Source organism: Varanus komodoensis, unplaced genomic scaffold, assembly GCF_004798865.1.
Source record: "Varanus komodoensis strain SLA01 unplaced genomic scaffold, ASM479886v1 scaffold1, whole genome shotgun sequence".
In the NCBI taxonomy this organism is placed as follows: domain Eukaryota; kingdom Metazoa; phylum Chordata; class Lepidosauria; order Squamata; family Varanidae; genus Varanus; species Varanus komodoensis.
In genome coordinates this window covers 137,698,081-137,725,239 of record NW_025335268.1, presented here as the reverse complement: position 1 = coordinate 137,725,239, position 27,159 = coordinate 137,698,081, and the positions used below count along the sequence as shown (strand labels likewise).

The following is a 27,159-nucleotide window of genomic DNA, read 5'->3' as shown; positions in this document are numbered from 1 at the left end:
AGAAGCTGGGAGGCCCCCGAGGCAGCTGCATCTGTATTAATCCCCCGCAGGGAGACCGGCGGTGCGGGCGCGTGCCTGAGCCAGTCCCCATCCGGGCGGCGCAAGGCGAACGCGCGGGGCGCCCGGAGAGCTGCGGGCCGCCTCGGTGCGCGACGTGCGCGGCGCGCGAGCTCCTCCGCAGCCAGGCAGCGCCCCATCCTCCGGGGGCTTTCCCTGAGCGAGTCTGTGCAGCTCCCCGGGCACTCCTTTTGTGGCGCTAGGACCCAGGCGCAGCGCGAGAGCAGCGCGTCCCTTCGTGAGTCAGTGCAGCGGCCGTGGCGGCGGCGGCGGCGGCGGCAGCGGCAGCAGCGCCGACGGAGTTGAAGGAGAGCGCGGTGAATGCGGCTGCGGCGCGCGTGTGAATTGAATGGCTCGTGTCCGTTGGGAAAGTGGCCACGGAGCAAAGCGCCCGAGGATTCCCCGCAACCTGGGCGGCGGCGGCGCCTATAGCGGCAGCAGCTCCTAGGGGTCTCTCTCTCTCTCCACCTGCCCGCGGCGGCAGCGCGTGAGGTGAGTGCGCAGCCTTTGGCCCGGGGACGCGAAAGGGCGGGCGCGGCGCGCGGGACAAGTTTGGGTGCCAGGATTTCTCTCTGGAGAGCGAGGCCACTTCTCCGGGTGCCACCAAACTCCAATCCCGAGATTCTCCAGAAGTCCTTTTCCTGGCGCTGGTAATTGCAGCCAGCACCTTTGGTGCAAGAGCAAAAAGTCCAGCCTCAGAAACATCCTCGGCGCGAACGCGCGGGGAACCGTGGCACGCTTTTCAGCGGGAGCAGCTCCGTGCTAAGAACTGGTCCTCCTGATTTACTTATTCGTTATTTCTTTATAAATGGCATCCGTTGCCCCTGTTTTTATAGTTCGATAAAGCTACCCGTGTACATGGATATATGACATTGCGGTGGAGATGAGGGCAGGGATTGGTTGCCCTCCTCCACCATTTTATACTTTTAAAGCCACCAGGCACGAGTTGGGCTGGATTTCTGCGGCGAGTCGCCCCCTCCGCCCCCAGCTCGAGCAACAAACGCCCCGCTGTGTGCCTAGCAGGGTCAGGATGGAAACTGACGGTGCTCATTGATTTATGTTCGATGATCAAGCTGTACTTTCCAAAGGGAAACACCAGGCAGGAGGGGAAAGAGATGGGGAGATCCGATGAGAAGGGTTGTTTTGTTTTGTAGCTCGTTAGAAGCTTATGGAGTTGCTCCTTTTTCCACTTAACTTTCAGAAGTTTCTCCTGTCTGTTCAGAAACTTGCAAGAATAATTGAATAAATAAGCAGGAGTGTCCTTTCTTGTCGGGCTGGTTTTTCCAAATTATCCCAGCCTGGAAGGTTTCAAACCTCATAGTGTGTTAGCATAAGCCTTTTGGAGTATAAGGTTAGGTTAGTTAGGTGTGAGTTTTCCTATGTGCATCATGATGTAGCTTGAACTGAAAGTGTAACTGAACTCTGAGGTCCTGGTTAGTAAGTTGACATTCTAAAAGACATTCTTTCTAAAACTCCTGACAACTTCACTTTTGCAGATGACTTAAAGTGAGTTGGTGGCAGTAACATCAAGAGTGTATTATGTGTTTTTGTTTTTCGGTTGGTTTTTTTTTTTTTTTTTTTTTTTTTGTTGACAACTTAATAATCAGCAGTGATGACAGCTCTGCGGTATTGTATGGCACAACATGGTATTGCTATAAAATGTTGTAATGGTGCATAAACCCATTATCTGAAAAAGGGACTTCACAGTTCTCCTGTGTCCTCCCATGGAAAAACAAACAAAACAATAAGGACCAAAAGCCAAATCATACTGAGGCAAAGAGGATCAAGACCTTGGATGTCAAGTGTCTAAGTCATTGCTTAATGTTTTCAGGAACATCTGGAGACATTGTTCAGCAATACAGTCACTTTCAAAAGAGTATGTGGAATTGAGATAATGATTATTCAACAACTCGAGAAATGCAGGGAACTCGCCCTAAAGGGACAAAATCTTTTTCATGGTAGAAGTTATGACAACTCTTTGCTCATTATTTTTTCCAAGCGTTAGATAAGAACAAAGTTAACAACTTCACTCAGAAGCATCCTTACTCTTCTTCTAGATGAGTTGATTTTAGTTGGACTTAAAAGATTTGCTAAGAGCACAAGGATTTTCTTTAGTCCTTTGAAAGTGTTTATCTAACTGGAAGTGGTAGTCCTAATTTAAAGTAATTGTGATTTTTATTAGTTTTAAACTGTCAGGCTCTGGGTTCAGGAAACTGCACTTGTTTCTAAGTGGCAAATATTTATCCTTTACAGAACAAAATATAGGGACAAATTTGACTGATACAGATACAGGCTGGGATCCATACTGTGTCATACTTTGAGTAGACCCATTGAAAGTGAGTTATCATTATCCAAAGTTCTACTGAGTCCAATGGGTCTACTTTAAGTAGGAACTCTACATCCAACTAATAAATTGATGCTTGCCTTGTGGATGGGATACAGCTAATTTTTAGGTCATTTTGTATTGGTTCTGTACACATCTTGATCCACTGCATGAGATTCAAAGACAGTAAGCTTTGTTTCAAAATTCATGCACAGATCCCTGCATTCCATCTTATTAGTCCCACCTTAAAGGAATCAGTGTATTTGTTATTTGTATGAACACATTTAATTTTTTGAGTGTGGCCATGTTGTAATTGTTACACATTTAAATGTTTTACTTTTGCTGAAAGGTCAGCAAATATAAGAGGATGTAGCACATCCAAGCCATCCCTCAGACCTTTCTATATAAAAAAGGTGCCACTGTCTATCATTTAAAGCAATGGTGACCTCTGCTGGCAGTTTCCATCTAACAAGTATGGTAATCTGATAAGCATGAATTGTTCCTGATTGATTTAATAAGCTACATTAAGGAGGTCAGCAAATAAATCCACAAATCAGTAAGCAAACTTGCACAACTCTGAATTGCATTGACATTATGGTTTGCTTCTGAATATACGCACATACATACAATCAGATAATTGAAGAAGTCACACACCACCTCTCCAAATGTGCTCTCCACGTTTTGCATTGAGACAGATAATGCACAGATCCGATTTTTGCCTTACATTGTCTGCCAGAAATTCTTGTGATCCTGTCTTCGAGGTGAAGGAGTGATTTTAATAATAAAACAAAATTTCTGGGGAAAAGTGTTCCACGTGAATATCTGGCATTTCAGCTGGAAGTAGCTGACTTTGTTATAGGCTGAACATTAAACAATTCATGGTCTGGAATAAATTCACCTATACAAGCAGGGGATGGTCTGTGCTTCCCTCACCCTGCCTCTACTTTTATGTTGTTGTTGGGGGTTTTTCTGGCCTTGATACAGTTACAAGGAGTCAAAAAGATAGAATTCCAACTGAATTGCAGGTAGAGAAGAGAAGAACTTATTCCTGTGTGTGTTTGCAGCTGCTTTTATGTTAGTAATACTTGCTCAAATTTATCCTGGTTTGGTTTTGGCCTGCTGCACAAATGGAATGTTCGGAAAACAGTAGACCACCCATTTGATGATGGTCTTTGGAAATGATAGATCGCCAAGGAGCAAGAACTTTAACCACAACAGTGAGGTAGAGAACATAGAAGAAGAACAAAGAGGAACATTTTATTAAATAAAAACCCACTATACATGAAAATTGTTGTTGTTGTTTGTCTACCACAGTGAAAATGCATAGTGGGATCTGGACTTGATAAAAGTTACTGTGCTTAAACATCAGCTTCTGAACAGAAAACAACCAAATGTATTGTGAAAATATTTTGTAAAGAAAAATACTCTAAGGACTTGTTCAGATGGCGGTTTCCCTAACAGCAATGTCTTAAATGTGAAGTAATAGTTAAAAGTGGAAGAGTATTTAAGATATAACAGTATGCAAGGAAAAGAAGTTTGCTACTTCAAGCTTGTTTTCATGCAGTAGCCACTCAGTTTAACTCTCCTGTGTACTGTGACTTTGCTGGTTCTATGTTCCAGTAGGCTAGCAATGTCCTTGCAAAGATCAAACCCCCTATGATTAACTTCAGATGAAATGAAGATCATGATGCCATGTAACAAGGATGTATCATAGTGAGCCTGAAACTTTTGTGCTCTCTTTGTTCCTCTTCTTTTTGACTCCAAGGAGGAAGTCAAGTGTTTCTGTTACATCTAAATACAGGGAACTATGATTTGTTTTAACCTTGATTAGTTCAAATAAACCAATATCGAAAGTGATTCCAGACCCTGGTTAGAGCAAATTCGGATGTGACCGGTAGCTAGGATGCAGTCCGATAGAAATGCATCCTGCTAGAAGGACCAATCATGGAGGCTCTCCAGAATCCACTAGATTCCTGCCAGGCTGTTGCTAAGTGTGGGGGCGGGGGGAGTAGGGGACATTTTTTACCAGTCCATCCTCATATGAAACATATGATATGATTGTAGCATGGTCAAGTTGTGCAACTAGTGTAAACTTCCCTTCAGCTTTTGGGCAGTGTGTAAGCTAAATAAATAAAAATGCAGACTCAGACTGAATCCCCTGCTAACTGCTTATGAGATTGCTGCCTGAAAGACTAAAAAGGCAATAGCAACGTGACATCATGTAAGTACGACAAAGGGTTATAGAAATAAAATAGTCTTTTGATGCCCAGTGTGAAGTGTATCCTGAGCCTCCATTGGCCACACAGGTAAAAGCCTGAATCTTGAATCTCCGCCTGTAACAGAAGAATCACGGGGAGAAAAAGGACAGCAGGTGAGTGAGTGGGAGTGGCAGGTGGGGTGAGAGTGATAGGTGGGGAGCATCAGCAAGAAGATAATAAGAGCAGGAGGCGGAGAGGCACATTTAAAGGACAGAGAAAGAAGCTGAGAAAGGATCAGATCAAAGAAGGTTGGTTGTTTCGTTGGTCCATTGACTAGGTACGGACATTCTTTCCTATTCTTTAATAGATGCCTGTCCTGACAGTTATGTTGCCTGGATAGACTTTCTGTGTCCTGGTCTAGGTGGATTATCTTACCTCACTTTTTGGCATTTAATGCATAGTTAAGCAGTTTTAGGAAAGTCCTATGGCTCTTGAAACATTTGCAAGGTAAACTGCTAAACCACCTTCAGGAGTCCCTTGAAATCACCTTTATAGCACAGTTAAATGTCAGAGGACAATGAACCTTGAGGTATGCAGATGTCTGACCATTAGGTCAAAACCCATACTTTGAATGGTGCTTGGGGGAAAATGGCACCCAATGAACGAAATCTGTGTAATATGGTCTCACACAAAGACTCCAGTCAGAAACCAGCTGTATTTTCAACCAACTGGAGCATTTGGACTGTCTGCAAGGGCAGCCCTACATAGACCGCATCACAGTGGTCTGCTATGGAGGGGATTAGCAGATGTGTGACTGAAGCCAGGTGTGGATTCTCTCCAAAAAGGCAATGTTGGCATATAAAATGAAGCTGATAAGAGTACTCCTATCAGTCCCTGCCACCCGGTGATCCATTAAATGCTCCAAGATAAAGAAGGATACTTCTGTATTTCATTTTTATTTTCTGTGCTTCATTTCAGTGTATCTACCTTCACAAGGCATCTAATATCTGTTGCTAATGGCTCATACTGTAACCCTGTTCTATTTTTTATTTTCTGAATGGCATTTGCCCTCATTTTTGCTATTGCTGTTGGAAGTTCAGCTGGAAAGTATTAACATCACTTCCAGAACATCCAGCAATACTTCCAAACATTATAGGGGGAATAGTTTGGGCTGTTGTAAAGTTCTTCTGCATCTTGGACTGATACAAAGAAATTTGTTACAATGGCAATATTGTCTTTACTTTATGTAGCTCATTAGCATTGCTTTCTTCTCAGCATGAGACAAAAACTGAGAGAAACATGAGTGGATCAATGCCTAGTGAGGTGACAATACAAACAGAAGAAAATGAAATATTTTAGTACTGTTTGGGAATATCTGCAATGTTTATATTTTGATTTGCTTGTTAAAGCAGTATGCTCATTAGTTGTGACAGAATTTAACTTAAAGAATTCAGGAACAGAAACGTATTTTTGATATTTGACTCTATCACACCACTTCAAGTTCCCAATCTATTGTGTTTAATGTGTCCATAGCACGTCCTCTTGATAACTTGGAGACCCTTTTGTCAGCTTTCTATGAATCATAGCTGGTCCCAGCCCACATTTTTCATTTTTCAATGGTTTGTTGTGCCACAAAAAAACTTTAAGCAGAAGAATGATGACAAGGATTCCTCCTTCCATTATTTTGGAATAAAAAGTATGATGTTGGCAAATTGCTATTACACATGTAGACATTAACCTAGGCACTTCATTTTTAGTTGTGGTTTATATTTGGCTTAGGGTTGCCAACATTTGGAGTAGCCCTATTTCTCTGCCTTTAAAAGCAATGGCAACTGCAGCCATGCTGCCTTTTATAAAGCCACCCCACTCATTTAAACCATGGTCACAGCTGTGGAACAGGATAGGGTGACAGTTGTCCAAGATGTGGATTCCTGGTGTGCTAACCCGTGGTGGCGGATAAAGCAGTTCTGTAACAGGGATCTCTGTGCTCTGCTGCACAGTCGATGGGCAAAATTGATTTCTGTCCTATATACCAGCATTTGTATGGTGGTAGGAAGCACCGCAGTGGGTACCATACAGGCACGCAATCCCTGGTTGGCACAGTGGAGGTGACAGACATTCCGTAACTTCTTGTTTGTGCAATGCTGACTGAGGCACAACCTGCCTCCACTGCTGCTTCCCAGCAGTTCCCGGTAATCACGCCCATTCCAGGTGCCTCCCATTTGTTCACTAACAGACAGTTTCACTGGCTCCAGCTTGCACTAGTCATGCATATATAAGCAAGCTGACCTGATTCAAACAAGATGTTTATAGCATCCTACACTGTGCCGATACATTTTTCTTACATTACCAGTATTATGTTTATTTTGGGCCTACGTCCCATTGACCTCAGTAAGACCTACTCCCAAATACTCATGCGTGCGATCTGGCTATATATTTAGTTGTCCCCTTCATTGATTCCTCTCCAGTTTCGCTTGGAAGATTCCGTGCTTAGATTTTTCTTTATACTCAGAATTTGTCTAACTAGGTCATATTTGGGGCTGGCAATATAGACCTGTGCAATCAAACAATTATAATTGAGTATTACCATTTTTCATACCAAATAACAATAAGCACATAAGTTAAGGCATTCCCTTAGAGCCTTGGATGGATAGTTATTGTTCCAGATAGAAAAAAATGACCCACTTATCAGAAAAAAGCACTCAATTTTTTTTCCTTATCTACCGCCTATAAACTATATTAATTTTGTTCATACTATGGTTTTTCGCTGCTTTTACGGACCTGGCAAATTTAGCACCCTTTACAAAAGTGAGTGATTTTTTAGCACTGTGTAAAATAATGATCTGTATACTAATTATTAATTAGTAATCAGTGTTTGGTATGTTTAGGATTAACCACAGAGACAATCAGTTCCTTTTCAGTGGAGAATGAAGGCCCAAATTGGCAAGTGTGTATGATTACTCTTGTAAGCAGAAATTTTCAGTTTTGTCAGCAGAACAAAACTTCTGGTGGTTCTGAATAAGAAAGTCATCAAAATCTGGATTTATATTACTTGTATTAGGCAAAATCAAGCAGTGTCATAACAGTGGCAAGATAAAAAATTATGTGAAATGCACAGAAGTTTAATTTCCATTGTAAGACAGTAAAGATATTTTCCGTATTTACCATATGGTAATGGTAAACAGGATTACCTTTGAGTGATTTGAAGAACAGTTCAGTTTTCACAGTGGCGTGCAAAATAAAACTTGCAGAACCTGATGTGTGGAACAAGATTTGCAGATCAGTTGTAAACATGTTTGTTTCAAAGTAAATGCCATTGAGTTCAACCCGGCAAATGTGGCCAGAACCACATCTTCTGGGAATATCCACTTTTACCAGTGCATGATTTTCTTAACATATATGAATGTATGATCTTGGTACATGGCAAATGAGCCTCTGTGCTCCAGAAATGTATTTTGGTATTAGAGATGTTCATTCTTCACTGAAAATTTGCAGGTGTAATCCATTTAAAGGCAAATAATATCATGTCTGATGTAATGATTATAAAATGTTCAGTTTACTTCAATTGAGGCTTCATGATTGAGCATAAATAAGACTTTTGTGTGGTTAAAGTGCAACATATTGGACAGCTCAAAACTCATTGGCTTATGTAGGAATTTGTAGCTCTTATAGCGGCTTAAAATGTGGAGCAAATCTGTATCCTGTTAGCATGCTGTATGTGGCTGCTCTGCTTTTAAAAATTATAACAAATTCCACAAAAATCAGTAAAGCCCTATCAGTATATAATTACATCATAGAATTGAAGGTGGCCTTGTAGGCCATCCCACCGTTCATTGCAGGAATTCCAAAGCAGAACAGTACAGCTTCTGCGTTAAAACCCTAAGCGAGAGAAAACCAGCCACTCCTCTGAATAGCTGGTTCAGTTGCTGTGCCGCATTTACCATTAAGAGGTTTCTCCTAATGTTCAGCTAATATCTTATCTTCCTGTAACTTACATCCACTTCTGCCCTCCAGCCCCCCTGCGTGACAGTCCTGTGGCATGTTCCTGTTCTGATTCTTCATGGACTAGTGGAGACTAAGACAGAGAAGTAGAGTTCAATAAAGTAGGGTCATTCTCCCATGGGAGAAGCACTTGAATTTCTTTCTCGGCATGGCTACTGGTCTTTCTTTTATACTCTCAGGAAGTCCTTCCAGTATTTATCTGATCTCCTCTTAGTTTCCTCTTCTCCAGGTTAAATTAGCCCAGTATTCCTTTAATCTCACCTCATATGAGTTGTGACCATCCTTGTAGCACTACTCTGAACCTATTCCAATTTGTTTACATCATTTTAAATTGTGTTACCCAGAAGTGGACACAAGATTGCTTATATTTATTATATTCCTTGAGTTCATCTTCTTTATTTTGCTTGAGCTGTAGCCTTGTAAGTTTATGATGATAAGGGTTTTGGTAGTAAAGACCAGTAGATGTTCCTTTAAAAGCACTCAGCTTCCCTTTATGGTGCGCATAAGATTTTTCATGCCTACAACTGTGAATCCCCCCCCCACCCAGGATACCATAAAGTTATGATAATTGATGGTTATTTCCTCTGCATAATGAAAACAGATGCAGGACAAGTGCATGGTGAAAAATTGGAAGAGCAATTAGGTAAACAGACACAGATAAATGTGAATTGGCTCTTTTACAAGATATAATGAAGATCCTGGCTTACCTTTGCCATGTTGTGTTTTCACTAACAGTATACTATAGAATGACAGTATGATTCAATAACACAGAATTAAAAATAGTTTTGTCCACAACATAGAAACAATCTTGGCAACAATCTTGCTAACACTAGTGGCTTGGGGCCAGGGTATCTAAAGGAGTACCTCTTCCCAGACGAACCTACCAGCACCTTAGCTCTGCATTTGAGGCCCTTCTGAGGGAGCCATTCCTTGGAAAATAAGGAAAGTGGCAACAAGAAGAAGGACTTCCCAGAGAGGGACCCCAACTTTGGAATGAGCTCCCCAGAGTGGTTCACCTGACAGTATTTTAATTGTTAACTCATTTTTAATGGCATTTTAACAATGGGGTATGCCTTTTATGAAATCACTAGTTCTGTCAGTGGGTGTGTTTTTATTGCTTTAATGTTTATTATAGTTTGCAATTCATGTTTTTATGTTGTATTTATGGTTTTATTGTTGTAACCCACCCAAGGAGCCATGGGGCAGGTTAGAAATAACAACAACAACACCACCACAAATATGCAGTTTCTTGGGAGTATTCCTAAGGATACTTCTTTGCTGGATGTATAGTTGGATAATGGGTCGGAAGCCAAACTGCATGGTTTAAAGACTGGGGAAGCTCTGCAGAACACAAGAGATTGTGGCCAGTAAGGCTGCCATCCGTGGTTACTCACACATTATTATTCTTTGCATTCCTTCTAAACTTGATATTTTAGACTTAAAATTATTTTAGGCCACCATCATCAAGGGGAGTGTTGTTGTTGTTTTCAAGGTGGCATATCTGAATCCCTTATTGTCTGCAAAACTTCAATTTCCTGAAGGAAACTATATTGCTTTTAATAACTTCCTTATCCTAACATAAACAGTTTCTGGATGTGTCAGAAAGCATATTTCCTGCATATAGTTCTCACTGAGACTCATATTAAGCAAGTAGTGATGAATTCCCCTCTGCAGTCCCCAGTCAGCTAACTGTGGTTTTGTTAATGAATATATATTTAAGTATTAGGAAGACTGCTCTGATTTGTAGCTTGAACATGTTCAGGCACAGATACAGGAATTCACCCAACAGCAGGTATGGTGATTTATTTGGCTGTGCTTGGGGAATTTTCCTCTGTCTTGGTTAAACGTGACAACTGTTGTCAAAATATATAATCCCAGGTCTTGCCTCTAACACTGAAGTGCAATAAACATGACTGTAAAATTTGCAGCCTGGCAGTGGGTTATTTATTTTGTTTTTGAATAGCTGCACTTGTAAGACAGGTGACAATTTAAAAGTTGCTGCGCTTAAGGCTTATTTAGCTTCCCTGAGGGGTGGTGACTGTTCTGAAAACTAATAAAAGATTAGACTCTCTTTGACAGCTTTGAACCACACAGAGGAAATGGGAAGCATTCATATGGCAATGAAAGGTGGATTATGCTTTGCTTGTGTCATATGAGCATCTCTATTTCTTGCTGCCGCCTAAAAGCTACCTGTGATTTGGGGTATTCCAAACAGGACTGTGGCTGACAATACTGGCGTTGTGGGGTGTTTTTACAGCTCCAGTTACTTTCCCAGTTTTTCTTCTGTGATTATGGCTCAGAATGAATGAACTTAAAAAAAGATGTGTTGCTCTTCTGTGTGGAGGTTGGGGGTTGGGCAGGGTTCCCTATAGAACTAATTGGAATGAAGATTAAAGAAAATATAAAGTTCAACAGTGCCCAGATATAAAACCTGGTAAGAATAGATGTCTGTGCTGTGGTAACTTTACATGATGACATGCTGCATCAGATTACAAATGATGTGTAGAAAAAGAAGGCCCGTTTAGATTTCCCCATTTTTTCCTTCATCTTCATTATTTGGGTGCAGAGAGTGAAGGTCTCAGGTTCAGTTTTGACATGGCCAATTAAATAGACTTAGAATCATAGAATCATAAAATAGAAGAGTCGGAAGTACTTGGCCATGAATGCCATCGACTCCAACCCCCTGCTGTTGCAGAACACCAGGTTACACCATCCCACTCAGATAGCTGTCCAGTTTCTTTTTGAACCTGGTAGAAGTTCAGGTAGAAGTTCTGAGAAAGGTTGCTACTTGTACCCTTGGAGAGTCAGTTCTGGTCAGAATAGACAATACTGAGCTGATCATATCAATGGCCTAACTTAACATAAGATGGCATTGTATGTTCCAGTGTAGTACTGGAGGTGACTGGTAAATTTCCTGATGGCTTTTCACCATTTGACTATTGCACATTTTCTCCTGTTGCAACTCCACCCACTTACCCAGTCCAGCTTCACTTCTGGCTTATTCATTTCTTATATGAACCCCAAATGAATAGAAAGAATCCCCTACCTCCAAGCCAAGTGATATTTCTGCCATTAAATGAAATTCATAAATTAATAGACTCATAAAATAGTAGGGTCAGAAGGGGCCAAGAAGGCAACCGGACCCAACCTCCTGCTGGTGCAGGACACCAAGTCACACCATCGCACTCAAATGACTGTCTAGTTTCTCCTTGAATGTCTCTATTGTGGGAGAACCCACAACCTCTTTAGGCAACTGTTTTCACTGTTGTGTTGCTCTCGCTTTTACAAAGTTTTTCCTGGTGCCTAGCCCAAGTCTGGTGTACTGCAGTTTAAGCTTGTTGTTCCATGTCCTGCCCTTCTCCTTTGTGACAGTCTTTGAGGTACTTCATGGGTGACAGTTTTTACTGCTTCGTTCTCTCCAGTGTCCCTCTCCAGTCCCCTGCCTTTCCTTCTGAGAATTTGTTCATCATCCAGTTCCTATCATTCACACTATGAACCATTGTCATTTAACTTGTCGAGGGTACATGCTTTGCCATGTTCATCATCTTCACTGGAATGGGGAAGCCACTTCCTTTCTGCCTTGATGGTAGCAGCAACCAAGAAACCTTGTATTATCAATCCATCCTTTTAATTCCATGATTATACCACTGCAATCCTGATGATGAATTAGTCCTGAACAACATTATGTTGGAGGTTGAGATGCACTACAGGGACATTAAAATGACAGGCCCAAGTTTCAGCTGCCTGGTCTCCAATGCTGGGCAAAAGAGAACCTGCATTTCCCCAGTTAAATGGGCCTGGATAGCTGTAACTACATTTTGGAGTTGATGGCAATGTCACCGTAGGCCTTTCTGAGGATTCAAACCATCTGCTGCTGGGTCTGACCATGTGTTTTATAGCTGCTAGAGCTTTTGTGCTGTTATCATCAAGGACAGTTCAGTGCAGAGTGTGGTGATGTGATTTATAATCTAGTCTATTAAACTATAGGGTTATCTTATATTCCTCAGTAATCTTTATATATACACATTCTATCACAAGATGCAGAAGGATTCCCCTTTCTTTTCAGAGGCAAGTGGAACAGAATTGTCCTCCTCCCTTTTACTTTCCTTGGATTGATGCAAAGCGCTGTTCACACTGCAACAACTCTTGGATAGGGCTAGCCCAAAACACTTGCTGCCTCAGACGAAGGACAAGATACCCCAAACTACTCCATATGCAGAAGCCAATTGAACTGGAAGATTAATGTTATTTCAACACGGCCATGGAATTAGCAGCTCCCACATCTCCCAAGGAAGGGTTGGGGGTTGCAACACAGATAGTGTAGCATACGCAGCCCTGTCCTCCAAAATATGGCAGTAGACACAGGGTGCTGAAGGCACACGTGGGGAAAGGGAGCTGCCACTGGCTTTTCCCACATTTGCTACCAGACGCAATTTCTTCAGTCTGCCTAAATAGTAGGACCTACTCTCCATGGGATAATATATTCATATATCTTTGATATAAGTGTAACAAATGTACTATGTAACAAAATGTACTTCCATGTTTTGAAGCAGGCAGATTGGTTCAAGATAAACTTATGCTCTACCCCATGGATTACTTTCTGCTTGTTCCAAATGTGTGTGTATGGGGTGGGGGGCAATTATAACATCTGGTTGAAAACTTGCAATCAAGAAGCAACTTAAATTCTTAAAGGTTTCCAATGCAGCACAGATTAAGTTAGATATATATAGCATGGCATTCCGCTAAGACCTAAGCTGTTGCACTGTAAAATACAGGTAAAACTAGACTTTCAAAAGGACTCTATAAAACTTAGGGATCAGATCAGGAAGATTGTACACTATCCATTGATCATAAGAATTAAGAAAATATTGGGGGTGGGGGAGTTGAAATATTTTAACATTCTGAGTTGTACAGATGGAATGATGATCTGAAAATCTCCAGTTATGTCACTCCTGCTCCCATGGATGGCCTTATCCCTGTCTCTTCTCACAGGTCTCAATTGAAAACTTAATAGGGACAACCCACAGGCTCTACTGCTATGGCATACACAGAAGATAAACTTCTGAAACCCTATTTTTTATCAGGTCAGTGGTAGGTCCCCCCCCCCCACACACACACACACATATTCACTACAATAATTTTGTGAGCCAATTCTTGCACCATGAAAGGAGTCAGAACTGCTGTGAGAAAGGCTTTGAATGCTGCTCATGGGTATCCTTCACAGCTCTGTTCATTCCTTCTGTACCCCTAAAGCCTTTTTATAAACCATCCATTAGGCTTTGCAAACATCCTACTGTTAGCTACCACTGTATTTGCATTGAGCCTAAGTTTAGGTGTCCAACTGTTCTCTTTGCATCAGCCCTGGGATATCTGTGCTGGATCGATGCACAGTTGCTTCAGAACGGAAGAGCATACCAATACTGCAAAGGAAGCTTGTGGTTTGTCATTAAAGGATGTGAGCTTTAAGCCTTTAACCCAAATGTCTAGAATTCCTTTTCAACAAACACAATGGCATTTAATCACAGGAGGAAAATCAGAAATTAGGCTGCAGTCCTGTGCATTTGTAATGGTTGGCTTGGAGTGGCCTCCTTAGCCAGATCATACCGACTTCACATTGCTCAGGCTCAAGAGACAGAAGCCTCCCTTTTACAATCAGCTGCCAGTCTCTACTTAAGTGAAAAGCCAGGTCATATGATGCTGGCATCCAGTGCAGATGATCTAACAGAATTTATTGCCAAGCCAAGTTGACGGTCTTTCTTTTCAATGACAGGTGACACAAGAGACTCTCACAAGGAGGAGGAAACTTGGGAAGGCACTAGGAGAGATTGCACCTAGGTTTCTTCGGTAACTAGAAGAATTTTACCACAGACATAATGGTTCCTCAAGGAACCAAGAAGGCAGCTTACATAGGGCTCTGCTAGCTAGACTTTGTTTTCCCCTTTTTGTTTGTCTTTTGCCAATGGTTTGCCACTTTGACTGCTTACTGCTGTGTGCTCAGTAACCTACCAAACTTTCCCCATTTTGTTCTCCTTTTCTGAATCCTTAATAAATCATGTACTTGTTTTCAGCAAAACACAGGCTTTGGGAGTGAAAGAGTAAGAAGCTTACAAGGGGAGCATGCTGTATTTTGGGTCACTGCACATTGTTTCTGTACCCAGGTTGTGCACAGGGTGCTGAGCAAAATATCTAATTTTGCTATGTTCCCTATCGCAAGGGACCTGCAGAGAAGCCCAATACAACCCCAGTACAAGATCCTTGGTCAGTCATTCTCAAGCAGCTAAGAGTGGAGTGTACTTGGGAACTGGGGAGAGTTTGTTTTATATGCGGTGGTAGCAGCCAGTACCAGTTTTGAGCCTGCTGCACCAAGCCTTGCAGCTGTAGGTTCAGTGGACACTAGGTCACCACAGCATGTTAGGTTGCCTAAATGCCTTTGAAGCCAATGAGATGTATATTGTCACAAGTTGATGCATCAGCCTTACCCAACCTGGTGCCCTCCAGATGTGTTATAACAGACACCTGCATAATTTCTTCCTAGCAAGCCAACATGACTGGCTGGGAATTATTTTAGCTATAGAAAGTTTCTAAAGCATTCATGTTCAGTTTGCTATTTTGGGTTTCCCAATCTTACACAATAAGTATAATGTATTTTCAGATAAGGCATTGGTTCAGTATATAGTTAGCCTTATTAAAAGATTCTTTAATCTCAGTTGCAAATCCTTTAACTTTACAATACAGTGTGGTACTTTTAAAGAATGGACATAAAGTGAAAAGTAACTTGTGTTGCATTAAAGAAAAGTGGCTTGTTAACATACATGCAACAGTAAGCCAGTGTTCCCTGCCTCAGAATGATGATACAGCATGTATTTCATAAAATCTGATGTGATATAGCCGGGAGATTACTAGGAAATCACTAGGATTAACTTGCTGCCATGCCATCAAGGCTTCAGATGTTTTTCCTTGAAGGGACTGTTCTTTAGCACCACCCAGAGGACACGTGTGGCTTAAGGAATGTCACGGACATGAACAGTCTAGACATCCAGCTATTACCACTGCTGAGGCACTTGTAGAAGATGATTTTAATATTCACAATACGCGGAAACAACATTGGATGGAAAATTGCCCTGCTTCTAGGAAAATCTACATGGATGCTTCTACAATGTTGTAGCCTGCCCTGCTTCTAGGAAAATCTACATGGATTTGACCACCCCATGTGATATGGACAACACTAAATCGATTTTGCCCTGGCCATGGCAGATGTGCAGACACCCTTTATAAATGGGGCAAAATACCATCACCAAGTTGTTATTGTGGGTCCAAAAGACAAACTATCCAACATATAGTTACAGAGTGCCAAAACAGAGTTTGCTGATTTTCTGGTTGTGACAAATGAAGCAAAAAATTATATCTGTAATTTAGATATGCATTTATAATGTTTTGGATCTTATATCACATATGTCACATTTTAATGTGGGTGTTTTTAATTGAAATTTGATGTGAATCTGCCATATGATAGATACATGAATAAATAACATCATGTATTTAGATTACTAAAGTTAAAAGTATCAAACAATTTAGGAAGTTTCTGTCCTGAATACAGATTTTTTCCAGTTATTTGCTGAATATTGGTCAAAGTCATTGGAAGGGAGCTTTGAAAATTACACGTAAGTGAACCTTGGTTTCACATGAGTTGGAATAACCCTTAGTTTGATACAGTAAAGCCTTCAGCCAAAGTTATATGGATGTCAGAGGTGAAGACATTGTGTTTGTCCTTGTTGAGTGAAGCCAGAGCAACGCCCAGACACAGACACAGCCATGTGCACATGTATGAAGTGGAGCATATACCTCTGTACCTCATACTGTCCTCTATCCACCCCACTTCGAATCTATCAATTGCAAAGCTATGGTCTGTAGGAAAGTTTTCCACCTAGCAATAGAGGATGGTACTGCAGGCTTCAAATATGGAGACATGGAAATTAATTAATGTGTTGAAAAAAGTCCACAGTACACAATACTAGAATTGCCTCAGTTCTGGTTGCCAAGTTTAGGATATCTGTGTTTAATGGTCTTTGGACATATTTCTATGTTTCATGGTCTTAGTTTCACGTGCCAAGTTTGGGATGTCGATGTGTCATGGTCTTTTAATATGCTTGTCTATAGAACTGGGTCCAAATTAATATTCTGCCTTAAACTATGGTGCTGAATGACAAGGTCATTATACTGGATATAAAAACTCTGATTGCACTCTGAGTCAGGTTAGTGGGGTAGAATACTTCAGGACTGCTTCTGAACCAAAGGGATAACTGCTTGCCAAGTAACATGCATATGTGTAATCTCAGCCCTGTTGGGCAATACAGGTCTGCAGATGCTTAAAATGTTAAATTGCACACACAACTGCCTGCCATTGTTGCCAAATACATTGCTAGCTGGATTTCTAATTGTTCATGGTTAGACAGAGTGCATATTACACCAGTGGAATGTTTTAGTAAGGAGACAGATGAGCAGAATGTTATTTATTTGGAACCCTGCTGTCTAGTCCATCTGGAAGTTTTATCTCCTCTTTGGTTATTGTTTTGCTTGTGTATGTTGCCTCCAATATCTATTCCTGTCATTCTTGCAGTCTTAATTTACTATTTGGGAGTTCATGGTTTAAACTTTAAAGTCTTAAGCCAAGCAAATCTTTTAACTTTTAGTATCTTTCCTGTAATATATATATCTTGTGGTAAGGTAAGCAGGAGTTGTATCCAATAGTTCTTATCCAATATTAGTCTAATTTAAGTCCTATTAATTTCAGTCAGTCTATTTTAAGTAAAACTAACATCTGATACAATCCTAGGGCTAGATCCCATATCTATATTTGCCCGTGAATAATTCCTGTTGAATGCCATGGATCTTACTGTTCAGTAGACTGTACATGCACAGAGTTGTGGTGCACCTAACACTTGTAAGAGTATTGCAGAATGTTTGCAATGTCTTCTGCACTGATATAAATTTTGTTGGTGGAGAAACTGGTGGTCCAGTTGATTTAATGGGTCTTCATTAGTACAAGTTATCTAAGCCACTTCTCTGTAAAGGATGGGGAAATGGCTTGGTTTCTTCTACTTGAGCAATAAAGCTATTCTTCCATTGATGGAAAAAGCCAGGGCATATATTTGCCTCATATCATTGGGGGTTTAATTTATGAGCTATAGTTCTACCCATTAGGAGTTAACATGTCAGGAAAGGTATTGTGCTGAAAATGTATTGTGCTCCAGTCAGACAAAAGGCACTTTCCAAAGCAAACTGGGTTAAGACTTGGTGGCTCATTTAGAACATTTTTGGGCACAGTTCTCGTCTGTTAGGGCTAGGGGTTGGGGAAGTATGTAGTGGGGAAGTACTGAATTTTCAGTAAACAAAAATTATTGCAAAAGAGAGACAAGATAGTTGAAGAACATTGTCTAGTAAGGAGGCAGAGGCTATTCAAGGTTAATGAATAAACTTAATTCACAAGTCAGAGCAGGAACTAGCTTTAAACAGAATGCATGTGTATGCTGCATTGGACAAAAATATGCACATAGTCTGTATGGCAAAAAGTGTCAGTACCACATACTGCTTGCATATCTTTAAAAACCTGGGATGCCTTTTGTATCTTTAAACAACAGATACAACAACCTGATACAAAGAACTTTATCCTGCGAAACTTTTCTCATCATATAGGTAAAAAGTGGGGAAAGTTTTTCCTACATATCGCGCACATCAAGCTGCTGTTACAGACAGTGAGGTGCAGCCAAAATGTGTTAGTTATTACGGGGTAAGACTTAGTGCATAATAGCATCAGTTTACAATAATTGATACAGGAGGGAACATAGATGGTGCTGAAGTACTGGGCCTGGTATCAGTGCACAGCAGCAAAGGCCCAGAGAACCAAATTCAGGCGTTTTTGTGACCAGCAGTAATCTCAGGAGGACTATTACAGCTAGTTCAGTCATCTTTACAAACATTCAGAGATCCTCACTTTTTGCAGCTCTGACAATATATCTTCACATTATAGAAGCAGACATGTGAGATTATCACATCTTTCTAGATTTTTGGAAAAGCCATGGTATTTTCATTAGCTCTAACCAAAATAACAAGGAATAGAGAATTCTGTGGCCTAATTTCAAGTATTTATCTTGATAGCTGTAAATGACATCTCTCATTAGATGGTATAAACTTTTGCTGCCATTCTCACTCATTAGCTTATATTTTTGTGGTGGAAGTTATCAGATTTGTTGGTATGTTTGCCAGGGTGGTCCAAACAAGGAAAAAGAATGATGCCAAATAAACAACCATGAACTGGATATTGCTTTTGATGAACAGATAAGGAACAAATGTGACTTCAAACCTTTCTCTTACCTTATTTTATTTTATTCATTTATCTAAATATTTAACCTCACATTTTGGCCCAAATGGTCTCCCAAGACAGTTAACAATAATTAAAATCAAACATCTAAAATACAAAACCAGAAAGATAAAAATTAGCAACAGAAAAATAAAATTAAAACCACTGAAACATTTCACAGCAACAGCTTGGCAAAGCAAGATGAATTAAAGCTCACCACAAACTTCTTAAGAAATAGGACAATCTATCCTCCTGAAATTAGGTCCATAATCTGCCCATTGTAACCAAAATGTCCTGCCCCATGTGTCCCGACCATATCTGTGTGCAGGCAAGAGCCCCAGGGTCAATGCAGTTTGCAGGCAGGTTCATGTGGGAGAAGGCGGCTCCACAAGTTCTTGGTTTGCCTGCAAACTGACTCTTTGTTATGTCACTACCCTGCTTCATTCCTGCAATTTTATCAGGGCATCAAGACATCATTGTTTTCCATTCATAACCCTCCCGTATTTCTCCACAGTTTCTTCCATCTTTGTGCTTTCTGTGGAATATCTGTTAAGAAGGAAAGGATAGAATATTTTCACAAGACTTTCATATGGTCCGTGCTAGGAATCCTATGTCCAGAAGCTGCCTTCGTCCCAAACTATTTTGCAAATTATAAGTAATATTCAGTACTGGACCTGGAAATGAATTGGTTATTAGTGCATATTGAGCAGCATTATAGTCCTGGATATTTTACTCTGTGGAAAGATAACTTTCATGACAGGAAAATTCAAGTGAATACATTTAGCTACCATAAACCTCTGTCAACAAAATAGCAGTTTCCCTTGAAGAACAGTTCTTTCTTACCCCTGCATGGAATATGTGATAAATTGCAATTACTCCTCACCCAGGCATGTACTATATTAGAAGCACAGACATGGCACTAGTAAAAATATTGGCTGCTCTAGTTGTGTGAGGTGTAAGCTGCAATAATATTAACATTTTTGCAACATTTCTTATAACTGTGGGCAGAAATGTAACTTGAAACTGTGAGTAGTCATCCCCATATGCTCACAGGACCCTCTGCTCACATAAGGGGGCTTTGATGCTTCTAAAAAAAACCCCAAAATGAGCAGAAACCCTGGTTCCTGACATGAGAGAGGTCAAGGTCTGGAGAGTCCACAGAAGAGGCCCTATGAACGTATCTTTTCTGGAAACAAGTGGTTCTACGCACTCCTGGGATTACTTTTGGAAATGAGGCAAACTATGGTTTAGGTGTAACTTCAGAAGTTTTTATTATACTTTTGTATTTGCTGTTCTATAAAGAAGAAATCCAGTGCTGTGCTGTAGAGAACCTTTTTCGGACAGAAGCCATATGGATGAGGCAACAAAGTGGTCCCTTCCAGTGCAAGCAAGACAGGCTGACCAGCCTTTCAGTAGCCTCACCTTCACGGGTCCTTCTGTACACGGTATCACAGAGGCATGGCACTGCAAGGAAGTGTCTGTCACATTGCCATACATGTGTGCGTGTCAGCCCTTAATTGCCATACGGAGCAATATTGGGAGACAGGCCCCAGGGGTTTGTCCTATGTAAGCCCCATTGCTTGTGCAGGACTTCTTGGTGGATTCTTCCCTTGGTCAGTGGAGAAAGTGATTTTACTGTCCTGTTCCTGCTTCTCCTCTTCCTTGTAAAGTTATCCTATTCAGCATATGCAATTCTTCAGTTAGGCCATCAATAAAAAGCACATACTGTCCAATGAGTGCATAAATATGATTCTGCTTAGGGTGAAGTACTCCTCAGATCTCACCTTCCGATTGCAGGCAGCCGCTCACCAGCTGGTCAGCTTTCCTTACAAAACAGCAGCCTAGACATGCAGTCACTTTCCTGAAGCTTGAGCCAAAAGCCATCAAAAAATATTGTTTCAAATTATTGGCCAAGGAGAGAGATGGGACTGTGTATTGTTACCAAGGCAAAACAGTAAATTTTTCCAACAGTGTACGCCCAGCAAGTTAAGCTGATCCAAAACTCTGATATCCCTTTCCTTTTTTTATTCTTGTCCTGCATCTCTTCTACTTTCTACCAGTTTTCTTCATTCTGTCACAATCATTTGCTTTCCCAGTCCAAGGACCCACCATTTTTCTTTTGCTGCTTGCTTGCTCTAGGACTGTCTTTACAATCTTGGGAGCAAGCAATAGTTCTTTATATGTCTGGAATGGATAACCACAATACACAGAAAAATGCAAGCAATTTTTGCTCCATATTGTACAGGTATCCAATATTGGATTCAGCAATCTTTCAAAATTTGCACTCCTCTGAATTTTGCAATGGAATTTTCCAATTTAAAAATCATATTAAGAATAGTTTATATGTGACTGCTTGCCAAAATGTCTATATACAAGAATGAGTGTAAGATACATGTATTACGAGAAATGTGCACAAAAATGCTTTAAAATTTCTATGTGAATATTTTGAAATATTCTTAAATTTCAGGGCAAACTGACCTTAAGAGTGCAGCAATTCTTAGTTTGTGTAGAACCAGATTTAAAAGTTCAAAGATGAGAAGTTGAAAGTGATAGATTCCTTCATTATGTTATCTACTTTAAGAGAATAGTGTTTGACTGAACAGGTGTGATATGAAGAGGTTATAATTTTAAAGGCACTTACTAGGACCAATCACCACTCTTCACTGAAATTGTGCAGTTGTAATTTTCTTTGTGGATTTTAGAAGCAAAAAGGAGAAATAGGCAGTATTTCAATAACTAAAATTTTATTTACTAATTTGAGATATAGCTTATATGCACAATAAAAGCAAGGACAGATAAATAAACAATACAGGTTTAGCAATGTTCAGGTCAAAAGGGATATATATCTATATATCTATAATTTTATGTACAACTACCCTACAGAACATGACATTAGTTGTTGTTGTTGTTGCTAGCCGCAAAGTCGTTTCCGACCCATCGCGACCCCATGGACAACATTCCTCCAGGCCTTCCTATCCTCCACCAACCCCCAGAGTCCACTTAAGCTCACACCGACTGCTTCAGTGACTCCGTCTAGCCACCTCATTCTCTGCTGTCCCCTTCTTTTGCCCTCAATTCTTCCCAGCATTAGGCTCTTCTCCAGGGAGTCCTTCCTTCTCATTAGGTGGCCAAAGTATTTGAGTTACATCTTCAGTATCTGGCCTTCTAAAGAGCAGTCAGGGTTGATCTCCTCTAGGACTGACCAGTTTGATCACCTTGCGGTCCAAGGGATTCGCAGGAGTCTCCTCCAGCACCACAATTCAAAGGCCTCAATTCGTCAGCGCTCAGCCTTCCTTATGGACCAACTTTCACAACCATACATTGCAACTGAGAAAACCACAGCCTTGACTTTTGTTGGCAGGGTGGCGTACTTTTGTCGGCAGGGTGATGTCTCTGTTTTTTAGTATGCTATCTAGATTTGCCGTAGCTTTCCTCCCCAGGAGCAAGCGTCTTTTAATTTCTTGGCTGCAGTTCCCATCTGCGGTGATCTTGGAGCCCAGGAAAATAAAATCTGTCACTACCTCCATTTCTTCCTTTCTATTTGCCAGGAAGTGATAGGACAGGATGCCATGATCTTAGTTTTCTTAACGTTGAGTTTCAAGTCAACTTTTGCACTCTCCTCCTTCACCCACATCAAGAGGCTCATTAGTTCCTCTTCACTTTCTGCCATTAGAGTAGTATCATCTGCATATCTGATTTCAGTTTTAATTTTAGTTGGCGATTGCTCACAATGTTTTGGGCATAGGACCATCTTCTCAGAGTAAATAAATTATGGGAAGGGTATGTCACCCTGCATTTCAATATCTGGGAAAGAATGGATGTAGCACTTATTATTGCATGTTCTTCTTCCATCATGGGGTTGCTGGAGATTTATAATCCTGACATACTTGATAGCTGAGATCATCCATTGCATAGTGTAGACAGAAATTCCTTTTACCATGTTTTAGTAGCAAGTAACAGAACTGACATGTTTTCTTCATCCACTTGTCATGAAGTCACTGTCCCAGTGCATAATATACCTTAATCCAGTCAACAGAAATATCCTGTTGCTGCCCAAATGTAAGTCATCTCATTCTAGCTGCTCTTTACACTACCTGGATTGTAAGTATCTGAAGCCCAGAAAAACATAGGCAGGCTGTGCTGAACCACGTGAAAGTTGTTGATGTTGTTGTTGTTAAATATATATGAATGCCTTTCCATTTCTTGCAAGGAACCCAAAGCAGCTTACAAGATTTTACTCTCATTTTATCCTCACAACAGCAACCCTGTGAGGTAGGTTGGCCTGAGCATCCAGGACTGGCCCAAAGTCTTCCAGTGAGCATAGATTATCAGTGGATGATCCATGACTCAGAACTGACAGGAGGAGTTCTCTGAATTTTCTTGGCAGCATGCCGGTGCAAAACTGAACAGTACACACATTTTCGAACAGCCAGATTTCCCTGTGGTAACAGTGAAGCAATTACAAAAGGAATTCTAAGAATAAAGAAAAAATTGGCTCTCAGTTCTTAAGAATCAGCAATTTGTTTGCTAAACATAAGCAGTAAGGACTTGATCTCTTATATTAGTTTCCAGGATTGCCCACCTACTTCACTGTGAACTTAATCTTATGTCAGCTATTCACCAAAAAAGAGTGCCACTTAAGCAGGAATATTGTAGTTTTCCTTTTTCTGATCTTGTGCCAGTGTTACAGAAAGGAAAATAATAAGCCCCTGAAACAGAATTGTGTTAAGATATGAAGATGAGCAAGGAGAAGATAAAGTGAATATTCCTATGGAGTTTCATAATCTGCAGTGCCACTACAGAGGAATCATTGCCCCCTGTGACTGCTCTGAAATCATTAGTGGGCAATATATAAATATTGTAAAGTGACTAAGCAAATAACTTCCCACCCCAATTCAGACTAGTGCTTGGAAGGGAGAAACATGCACAAGGCAGGGCCATCAAAGCTTACCTGTCTATGAGTAGACTAAGAAGGGAACCAATTATCCTTAATGAACCCTGATACCAGCCCATTTAGGACTATAAATTAGACCTAGCCACTAACTGTGAACCAGAACAGTTGCTAATGTATGACCGTGCACCCATCCTGCGTGTGCGATCTTGTGGGCAGCTGGTTTGCCACTGTGTATACAAAGTGCTGGGCTCCAAGATCACCACAGATGGGGACTGCAGCCAAGAAATTAAAAGACGTTTGCTCCTGGGGAGGAAAGCTATGGCAAATCTAGACAGCATACTAAAAAGCAGAGACAGCACCCTGCCAACAAAAGTGCGTATAGTCAAGGCTATGGTTTTCCCAGTTGCAATGTATGACCGTGAAAGTTGGACCATAAGGAAGGCTGAGCGCCGAAGAATTGAGGCCTTTGAATTGTGGTGCTGGAGGAGACTCCTGAGAGTTCCTTGGACTGCAAGGCAATCAAACCGGTCAGTCCTAGAGGAGATCAACACTAACTGCCCTTTAGAAGGCCAGATACTGAAGATGAAACTCAAATACTTTGGGAGAATACTAAAGAGAAGGAAGGACTCCCTGGAGAAGAGCCTAATGCTGGGAACAATAGATGGCAAAAGAAGAAGGGGACGGTAGAGGATGAGGTGGCTAGATGGAGTCACTGAAGCAGTCGGCGTGAGCTCCCAGGGATGGTAGAGGACAGGAAGGCCTGGAGGAATGTTGTCCATGGGGTCGTGATGGGTCAGACATGACTTCGCGACTAACAACAACACAACACAACACAGAGTGCTGTACTAGATGGATCTTTGGTCTGATCCTGTATGACTTTTCTAATGTTGTTATGTTCTTATGCCATTATATACCAGTTGCTGGGAAATATGAGTAGGCAGGGTGCTATTTGTTGCCATGTCCTACATGTGGCTTGTCCACCTGCCATATCTTCAATGTACCCCATTTCTCCCCTTTCCATGCTTGGGTCCTGAGTAAGGCTGTCCTACAGAGGTTACAAATACTGCACTGAGAACTTAGTGTTACATGGTGGTTTTGCCAGTTGTGATTGGAAATGAGAGCTACAGCCTTTTCCTGTGTCTACATGTTAGGACCCAATTCTAAGAAATCCATAAAGAATGGAATATTTTATCATAGGAAAAAAGATCATCTCCCTTCAGAATTCAGTTGTATATCTTGAACAAATTATTCTGGGTTAGTGTATAAAGTTTGTTTAATGCTGCTCTAATGCTATATTAATACTCCTTAATGTGCAGTTAATATGACCAGACAACAGGAAGCGTCTTCATGAGCCATTACTGTGAATTGCCATTGTGATATAATGATAGTAATCTGTAACCATGAACATCTATTTTGCTATTTAATTAATGACTTGCAGTAGATTAGAATATGGATTTTTGATCAGACTTTACTTAATTGCTCCTGTGTAGCTAAAGAACTGTACATGGTCTTTTCTGCTCTGTACTATGCCCTACATGATATGAGCCCTTATTTATACAAGTTACCAACCTTTGGTGAAAGAGAGAACTTAGAAAGGGTAACAGTTTAAGGGTTTCATGTACTGCTGGCTCAATTTTTTTTTTTAGGGGGAGCAGCTTCCTGAAGTGTACCCTTCTCTGCTAGGGCTACCACTTTGAATAGTCTTGCTAGACCATGGTCTAGCAAGACTACTTAAAGTGGTAGCCCTAGCAAATGAAGTTCCTGCTTCATTTCTGCTGCATGGCAGGACTGGCCCTAGTATTATGGTGGATCAGCAGATAATAATTCACCATAGACATTACTAATGTGTAAAAAAAGAAAACCCAACCAAAGCGGCTCCATCCTGCATCAATGTCAAAATGGAAGATAGCCACTGCCAAACTCTAAAATAAAATATTATAAACCTGAGTCATCTTTAGAAAAGCAAAGTTTTGCTTGTTGTGCAGGTACATAGAGTGATTGTCAGATACATTCAAATATCCATTTGATCAGATTGGTATGTATTCCCATCCTTCCCAACAGTTTCCCTCAGGAGCAAAAGATTATCATAATGAAACAGTTACTATCATTTGCCCAGCCAAGGGAGCAGGCTCTGGTTTCAGCTTGTGCTCTTAGAAAATATACAGCTTGAATGCATTTTGTCGTAGGATAGTAGCTCTTTTAATATGAAAAGTGATATCTTGGTTCCTCATTCATCCTGCTTACTTAAGTAATGATCCAGTTCCTATAGGAATAACAGAACTAAACTTGCTCCTCCACGCAAGCTTGCCCAGAAGTAAGTTTCATTGTGTTCTGTAGTACTTGTCCTGAGTAATATGCAAAACTAGCAATGTTTGTGCTTAGAGAAGGCCTACTAAAAACAAGGGGAATTATGTGTGTCAGGACTTAAGGCTACTTAGCATGTCCACTTGATTTTAGAGGATCTATGATTAGCAAGGCTAGGTCTGGATCCAACCAATTGTTGCAAATAGCTTTAGCTGGATAAAAGAATTGCAGTGCAATTCTGTGCATTTTTACTTAGAATAAATAAGTGCCATTGTGTTCAGCAGCACTTACTTCCAAATATGTTTAGAATTGCAGCCTTAATCTATAATCTAGGCATGTTCAAAATTGTTTCATTTTTCTGTGTCACTTATAGCAAGCTACTTCTCATCGTTGATAACATCCTCAGCGGTTTGATTTTTTCGTTTGATAATCAACATTGGGCATACTGATGTAGCTGATGCCCAGTGAAAAATATGTTTATTAGCTTGCAGAGCTTTCTTGCAGAGCTTGCTCAAAATGCTACCCAAAGTGTTATTTGACATCTTAGTTCCCATGTTGTTCATTAGTATCAACTCACAGTACAGTATGAAGTTATCTGTTTTCTCCATCACCAGTCCTTAATTATAGATTTGAATTTTCTTTACCATACAAATTGGTGGAAGTGAATTCATGTGGAAATTAATTCTGTCTCTGTTGCTTTGACTCCACTTAAAAGTGATTACCGGTAATCATCAGGTAACAAGGAAGGAAAATAATTTCCCATTGCCATGTAGCTGTCTACAGAGGTCTAGCAAGTGTTGTACAAGTTACGGTTTCTAAACATCTGAGCTGAGAAACAATTTTGCTTGTGCCTCATGGCAAGCATTGATAAACAAGCTTGGCAACATTGAGATAACATTTCATATCACAATGTTACCTAAATGCTTCATTTATGAAAGCTAGTAAAACAAATAATGCTTTGTAATGTAGAGTATTAATACTTGCTCTGTATTTTGTTCCATTGAAAAAGTGCTTGCAAATTGTA

At 40.7% G+C, this 27,159-nt stretch overlaps 1 protein-coding gene across 2 annotated transcripts in view; it reads left to right on the top strand.

The window, feature by feature from the left end:
- The first annotated feature begins 370 nt into the window (after positions 1-370).
- NGF (nerve growth factor) overlaps positions 371-27,159 on the top strand; it is a 59,780-nt gene continuing 32,991 nt past the window's right edge. Inside the window, exon 1 of one of the 2 annotated variants that reach the window (XM_044426274.1) lies at positions 371-397. The gene's annotated coding sequence lies outside the window, so the exon portion shown is untranslated. Of the gene's footprint in view, positions 550-27,159 lie in introns of both variants that reach the window. The other variant, XM_044427132.1, reaches the window with a different exon arrangement.